Raw genomic sequence first — 7957 nt, forward strand, 5'->3', positions numbered from 1 at the left:
GCCGCACATTAGTATTCGTGCTCTATATAAATTTATCAGTAAAACTGCTTGATGGCATTTTGCTTCAATTTCAATGGAAAATGTTCTGTGTGTAAAAGACCCACAATAACACCACAACACTCAGCAGTGTTCAGCCAATTATAGCTCATGCAGACTGGTTAATAACTCCCTTCTCCTACTTACTCTCATCCAAATACAAGACCTCTCCGCTAAGGGTCTTATCCATCACACAGCCCCTATGCCAGTCATCCCCAGCTGGACAGAAATGGAATGCTTGAAGCGATCTGACACCTAAAGCCGGTCACTCGAAGGGCCGCACTCTAGTCCAGCACTGCTGGGCCCAGTTAGCTGCATCCCATGCGCGCCACTTTACATATCACAATGTCTATCCGGGCAGATCTTCCCTGACAATTTCTCTCACCAAAGACGCCTACTCAGGACCATTGTAAACTAAATATCAGACTGGACAACCAAGTGCAGTAACTACATAAATAGATTATTATCATATGAAATACCACAAAAAGACCTGCACAGTTGCTCAAACCTGCGCGCTTACTGAAAAAACGTGAATTGCACAATTGCCTCAACCTAATAGAATTATTTTGACTTGTACTTAAGTGGTTATCTATTTACTTATATACCACTCTGCGACCTCCTCTGATGTGTCTGTAAAACTTACCTTTTGTCCTGAATTTCGACCTCCTATCCTGAATTTATTCCCTTTGTCCTAAATTTTTACTCTCACTGTCCTGAATTTGCACCCATGCCAGTTGGTCATCCTATGAACTAGTAGAATAGTTTATGATACTTTTCAGAACTGACTGTAAATAATTTTATTTTCACTCAGAGTGTTAGCTGTCAGTACAGCCCTGCATGTGGAGATCTATAACATGAGCTCATAGGTAATAAGGCCACTCACCCCTCTTTGTGGTAGCATTCCCTTCTCATCTCCTTGGTTCTGGGTCCTACCAGTTCCTTCTCCTCTCCCACGTCCTTTTCCATGAGTCACAGTAAAATCAGCTTTCCTCCACCAGTGGTTGTTATTAAAGAGAAGGGTCCCATCAATGTTAGTGCTGGGACAGGATAAATAATGTGCTATAAAAAAGGACGCAGTAATATTATTTGTATATTTAGATAAGAAAATAGGCGCTGTGTTGGCCGGGAATCGAACCCGGGTCAACTGCTTGGAAGGCAGCTATGCTCACCACTATACCACCAACGCTTGATGGAATATTCAAACCACCAACGCTTAATTGAAGTGCTTTCTGCTCTATCTACTACGGAAACGTATATGTGTCGTTCCAGTTTGCATCACATTAGCGCAATTGCTGACCTAAAGGTAACCAATCATGCTCGGATTTTTCTCTGCAATGACCCTTCTAAGCCCCTCGGATTCTCCGCTTTTAACAGCGCCTCTTCAGGCCGAGCTCTGCTGACTGGAGCCGCCATCTTCACTCGGGGAAACCAGCTTCAATCCTGTCCTAGGACAGTGAACTCCAGCTCTGTCGATGAACGGGTTAAGGCAGAGCAGCGCGTGCAATGTAATGCCCGGTTACTCACCGGTAATAACCATTACTCCGAGTCCTGGTCTCCCCGTCCCATTCCTGATACATGAGCAGCTAGTCTGCTCCACAGAAACCCCTACCTAGCTGAGCTGTTTGCACTTCCCCCTAGGTTGACGTCACCATCACGTGACTAGAAAGGGGGAAGTGCATCCATGAATCATCCTGAAAATACCAAAGAAAACCAGAACGAAAAAACAAACAATCACCCAAAGAAAAACCCAAACCAGGGAGGGAGGGAAGGGCTCAGGAATGGGACGGGGAGACCAGGACTCGGAGTAATGGTTATTACCGGTGAGTAACCGGGCATTACCTCCTCGTCCTGGTCTCCCCGTCCCATTCCTGATACATGAGCCCATACCCAAGCACATGGTGATTGTAAGAAAAAAACAGACCAGAAGAATGTCAGAAAAACAGGTCTATTTTAATCAAAGCAAACAGTACAAAATTACAAATCAAGTACTGCAGACAGGACACTAGACCCAAAAGCAGCGGAGGCCGCCATCCCCAACACCAGACGAAAATGGGCAACAAAAGAGTGGGGAGAAGCCCACGTAGCAGTATTGCAAATGTCACGCAAAGAGGCACCCTTGAACAAGGCCCAGGAGGACGAAACGCCCCGAGTCGACCGACCCAGAACAGAAGAAGGCAGGGGACATTGGACCGAAACATAAGCGGAAACCACTGCGCCCTTGACCCAACGAGACAAGGTGGACAAAGAAGGGCGAAGCCCCAGACCCGACAGGCCGCAGGTGATGAACAGGGAATCAACCTTACGGAAATCAGCCGTACGCTCCAAGTAGATGCGGAGAGCCCTCAACACATCCAAAGAATGGAGTAGCTCCTCCTCAGGAGAGGCAGGAGCCGGAAAAACACAGGGAGAAAAAATCCACCTGACAGTGAAAAGTCGAAACACCTTGGGGAGAAAAAACTGACACGGACGGAGAACGACCATGTCAGCGCAGAAGCGCAAGAAGGGGGGGAAGCCATCAGCACACCAATCTCACCAACCCTACGCCCAGAGGTAATGGCCACCAGGAAGACAACTTTGGCAGAAAGGAATATCAGGGCCACGGAGTCCAAAGGCTCAAACGGGGGACCCGTCAAAGCCCGTAGAACCAAGGGCAGATCCCAAGGAGGCACAGGGGAACGGGAGACAGGACGTTGAAGCAAGAAACTCCTCAGAAGGTGAGCCACCAACGGGGAGACAGATGAAACAGAGGAACCCCGAAAGGCAAGAACGGCAGCCCACTGCGCCCGCAGGGAAGAAACCGCCAGACCCAAGACAAAACCATCCCGTAAGAAATCCAACACCCGCACGGCCTCACAGGAGGCAGGAGAGAGATCCCTCCCAAGACACCAGGTGGAAAAATTCTACCAGTGACGGGCATAAGACTACAAGGTGGAAGGACGCCGGGAAAGCTGAAGACACTGGGCAACCCCCAACGAGCAACCCAGACCCAGCAAACACAACCTCTCAAGTGCCAAACCCCCAGCCGGAGGCGACGCAGGGAGGCAAGACTGAGAAGAGGAGCCCGCAGGGGGGAGGGAGACAGGGGAAACCTCCAATGAGGGCAAACGGCAAAAGTCAGCAGAAGGGGAAACCAAGACAGCCGAGACCACTCTGGAACCACCAGGAGAACCTCCGCCCGATCCAAACGAATCGCCCGGAGGACCCTCGGAATAAATGCAAATGGAGGGAAGGCAAACAGCAGACCCCCCGACCAAGGAATCGAGAAAGCATCGGTCGCCCAAGCCAATGGAGACGGAATGACGCTGCAAAACAGAGGAAGAAGGGCGGAATCCTCCGAAGCAAAAAGATCCAGCCAAGGAAGGCGGAAACGGAGGACAATCTGTCCGAACAGAGCGGGGACAGACAGAGGGACACCGAGGAGGGGAACACCCTGCTCAAAGTATCCGCAGGCCCATTCTCCTTCCCCGGAAGACAGACCGCCGTCAGAGACAACATATGCGCTCGGCCCAAAGGCCGATCTCCCTGGACAGGAGAAAGAGAGAATGACACATGCCCCCCCAGGTGATTCACATAGGAGCGAACCACCTGATTGTCTGTCTGCACAGAGACCGCCCGACCCCGAAGGAGAGGAGCGAACCAAAAGGAGAGCAAGCCAGACCGCTCGCAACTCCTTCCAGTTCGAGGACTGTAGGGACTCGAATCGGGACCACCGACCCTGACCCTTGGAAGAACCCAGAACAGCCCCCCATCCCAATGCACTCGCATCCATGGACAAAACGACCACAGACTGAGGGGGAAGGAGATCGAACCCCCCGGAAAGGGAGAGAGGAGACAACCACCACTGTAGATCCGCCCGAATCCCCGGAGAGACAGGGATCAGAGTCTCGTAGACCAAGGAGGCGGGATCCCAGTGAGACAGGACATGATGCAACAGGGGGTACAGATGACCCAAGGAAGGAGATGTAGAGTGGACGCCACCTCCCCCTGACTCCGCAACCAGAGACGGGCAGACACCTGCGACTGGGAAAGAAGCCAAGAAAGGTGGCGAAACAAAGTCAACTGGCGCTCCTGGGAGAGGAACACCATGCCCAGGTCCATCCGGAAGAAAGCCCCCAGGAACTACAGGGACTGAGAGGACACCAGGGAGGACTACCGGTGGCTGAGAATGAACCCAGCAGAAGACACACCCGGGCCACAACCGACAGAGCCAGAGGGGCCAGGAGCAAGGTGAAAACCCTGGGCACTGAAGACAGGCCGAAAGGCAGCACACAGAACTGAGAGCGAAGGGTCCCCACAGCAAAATGCAGAAAACGCTGGCCAACCGGATGGACAGGAACTTGCAGATATGCATCCCTCAGAATCAGGGACAGCAGGAAGCCACCCGGAAGGACCAGAGGCAGGACGGACCGGAGGGACACCATCCAGAATGGACGACGGAGGACGAAGCAAATGACCCACATCAGATCCAGAACAGGACGAAGAACCGAAGTGCACCTCTAGGAAACCAGAAAGAGGATTGAGTAGTAACCCAAGCCCCACCCCAGCGGAGGAACCCACACAACAACCCATTCACCAACAGGAGTCGCACACCTGCCAACAAACAACACTACGCAGAGGAAGACAGGGCAGGGGAGTCCGTACAAAACCCGGAGGAGAAGGAGAGGAAAACTCAAACCGGCAACCCTCCGAAACAGTCCGAACCGCCCAGGCAACCGGAACCGATAACCACTGGGCGCGGAAGGACTGGAGTCGACCGCCAACCGGCAAAGGCAGACAGGCACCGAGAAGAGGAGGAAGCGGGGGTGGCAACACCGGCAGCGGAGCGGGGCTTGGCACTTCCAGGGGCCCCATGGCCATGATCCCAGCCCGAAAGGACGCCCAAAACGTGACGGAAACCAAACCCACGACCCCGAGAAGGAGGGCGGACCGGAGCCAAGAGCCTGCGGATCCCAGCAGACCGATCGACCATACCCTCCAGCTGAGGACCGAACACCCTGGAGCCCACAAAGGGAAACAAAAGGAGGACCGACACCAGGGAAGAATCCCCCTACCAGGAATGCATCCAAATACGACGACAGGCAACGATGGAAGCGCCAGAAGCAGTCCGACAGGTAATGCACAGGTAATGCACCTGCAACTCCATCAGAGACAAAAGAGGCGCGGTAACCTCGCCGACATTTCAGCAAAACTGACAGGGACAGGAAATGAGGAAAAGAAGACATGACCACCTCCATCCAAAGGCGAGACAGCACATAGCGTACCGCCCGAGCAAAGGAAAAAAGTCAGGAGCAGGCAGGACACACTGCGTAAAAAAGACAGTCTCCGCCGGAGGAGAAAAAGCCCAAATAGGACCGCACATGGGTGAACAGTCCAGCGAGCTCAGCACCCTGAACAAACCACGTACACCCCCTCCATCAACAGGACCATTGACATCCTCAGCAGCAGCCTGCGGAATCAAAGAGACACGAGGCACCCCGGGAGGAGGTCCAGCCGCGACCCAAGCCAGGAAAGCAGCAGCCACAGGCACATCAAAAAGGAGGCGCAGGGCAACAAGAGGGGTAGCAGAGGAAGAAGCCCCTGAATCCACGACAGCAACCAGCCCAGGCTCAAACACTAAAAGCAGGCAGAAGCAAGGACCAAATCGCAGCCAGGAAGGACCTCATTCAAAGGACGCAAAGTCCCGAGGACCTGGACTCACACGAGTGCAGGAAAAAGGAGGCCAGAATAATAAAAACCCAGCCAAACGCCAAACCCGCCCCCCCCCCCAAAAGCACAGGAAATCCAGTGCACCTCAACCTCCACAAGCAGAAACCCCCGCCCGCTAAAGCAGGGCCTATCGGGGACTGCCAACACCAAGGAAACAGCCGCTGAAGCAGGCCCAGCAAACAAGGTGAGCGAGGAAAGGCAGAAACGGCCGCTAACGCGAGCCGCGCATTTAAAAGCACAGACCACCGGCAATGAAATACCAGGCAGCGCGGGGGGGGGAATAGCATAAAAGACACAAAGGGCGGCCGCTAAAGCAGGCCACCGAAAACAACAGAAAAGCCAAAAGAAACTTACCCACAAGAAGGCAAACAAACCTCCAGCACAGCCAGGTAACAGGCAACTGTGTTCGCAGAAAAAAAAGAACAGGATGATTCATGGATGCACTTCCCCCTTTATAGTCACGTGATGGTGACGTCAACCTAGGGGGAAGTGCAAACAGCTCAGCTAGGTAGGGGTTTCTGTGGAGCAGACTAGCTGCTCATGTATCAGGAATGGGACGGGGAGACCAGGACGAGGAGGTAAGGAGAGAGACTCAAGGGGGAGGGGGTGTTACTGCACCCAAAGGAGCCTGCTCCCAAGGGTCTCACTGCAGCACTCGTGTTTGCGGACACTCAGATATTAGTCTCTGGAGTGTTTGCGGCAGTGACGTGGATGAATTCATCACCCCAGTAATATACGTGAAAAGCTGCTTAGGAAAAAGCCCGAGTGACCATCTTCCAAATCTGCAGAAGCAAAACCTGTAAAATCTCATAAAGTAGCGAGCACTGCGTTTATTTAGAAAGATCTATATGATTAGTCTGCGCCCTCCTCGAAATATATAACGTCTATTTATACCCCCATTTGAGCGCACCGCACAATGTTCTGCAACAGAAGTATCCAAAAAGAGTTACAGTGTAATAAGAAGCAGTGTGAGGGCCAGAGGCAGGGCCACTGGAATTATGAGGCAAGGGAGCACCATGATTTTAACACAAAGATTGCCTTGAAAATTAAAAAAGCATAAAAACAATATAGCTGGCAGTGGTTTCTAGGTACGTCTAGCAATTTAGAAGTATCAGGTTTGTTCCACTTGAATCTATATCTAATTGACTAGCATTCATTTTTAAATGCTAAATTAAAACAGAGTTTTAACTACCAGATTTGAATTTTGAGTGTAAAAAAATGTTGCTGTGACCTCGACGTGATTTGAACACGCAACCTTCTGATCTGGAGTCAGACGCGCTACCGTTGCGCCACGAAGTCAGCTGATATTTCCGGATGTGTTTACATATCTGAGGAGTGACTGCATGGATGAAATGTGTTGAGTGAGGATTTTTAGGTCTCGTCTGTCGATGCGCATGCGCATCGAGCAAGGCGAGAGTATTGCGAGTTATCCACTCTTTGGCAACACTGCAAGGAATCGTGGCGATTCCTTGCAGTGCCCGTGACTTTTAAGGTCAATGCGCATGCGCATTGAGCTTATGCGCATGCGCATTGACCTTAAAAGCGCGTGCGCGTGCACGTCCGTCTCCTAACAACACACACACACCCTCTCCCCCGCTCCGCCCCCTCCCGCCGTGTCGCATTTCTCTTTCTCCTCCCCCTCCCCTCTCTTCCTTCCGTCTAACGCACCTCTCCCCTCTCCGCCCCCTCCCCGCTCCGCCCCCTCCCCTTCCCTCCGTGTCGCATTTCTCCTCTCCCCTCTCCGCCCCCTCCCCTGCCCGCCGTGTTATTTGTTTATTTTATTTTGTCCTTCGGACTCCTATGGGTTTTCGCTCTCCCTGTGTATACATACCAGTGCGAACCCCTCTGTGCGACACGCCCCTTCCCCACCTCCTCCCCCAGACCTATTGGACGATTCCACGTCACCTGGCCTCGCCCCCTCTCTACTTCCTTCCAGACATTTCTGGTCTCCCTGACTACGCCCGAGGCTCCTGACTGACCCGGAAGCACTCCATACACGTCCAGAGGTATGTGTATCATCAAGGCTGCTACTTTGGCTACTTGCGCTGGCCTCGCAGTCCTTTGACCAGTACCTCTCTCTCTCCCCTCAGATTCAGTATCGGCCATTTCGGTACCCCCGTGGATGTACCGTACTTTCAACCGGACAGAAGACATCGATTTTTGTCCGCCGGATCCACGTCCTTACCTACTACCCTGTTGCGAGTGGCTACAGAGA

General features: G+C 52.5%; 2 non-coding genes across 2 annotated transcripts; both read right to left on the reverse strand.

Annotated features, from left to right (window-relative positions):
• Positions 1 to 1150: 1150 nt before the first annotated feature.
• TRNAG-UCC (transfer RNA glycine (anticodon UCC)) lies at positions 1151 to 1222 on the reverse strand. Its single transcript has one exon. It is a non-coding gene; the product is annotated as a tRNA-Gly (tRNA).
• A 5747-nt stretch (positions 1223 to 6969) lies between these two features.
• TRNAW-CCA (transfer RNA tryptophan (anticodon CCA)) lies at positions 6970 to 7041 on the reverse strand. Its single transcript has one exon. It is a non-coding gene; the product is annotated as a tRNA-Trp (tRNA).
• Between the last annotated feature and the right edge of the window lie 916 nt (positions 7042 to 7957).

Source organism: Lissotriton vulgaris, chromosome 12 (assembly GCF_964263255.1).
Source record: "Lissotriton vulgaris chromosome 12, aLisVul1.2, whole genome shotgun sequence".
NCBI classification, from domain to species: domain Eukaryota; kingdom Metazoa; phylum Chordata; class Amphibia; order Caudata; family Salamandridae; genus Lissotriton; species Lissotriton vulgaris.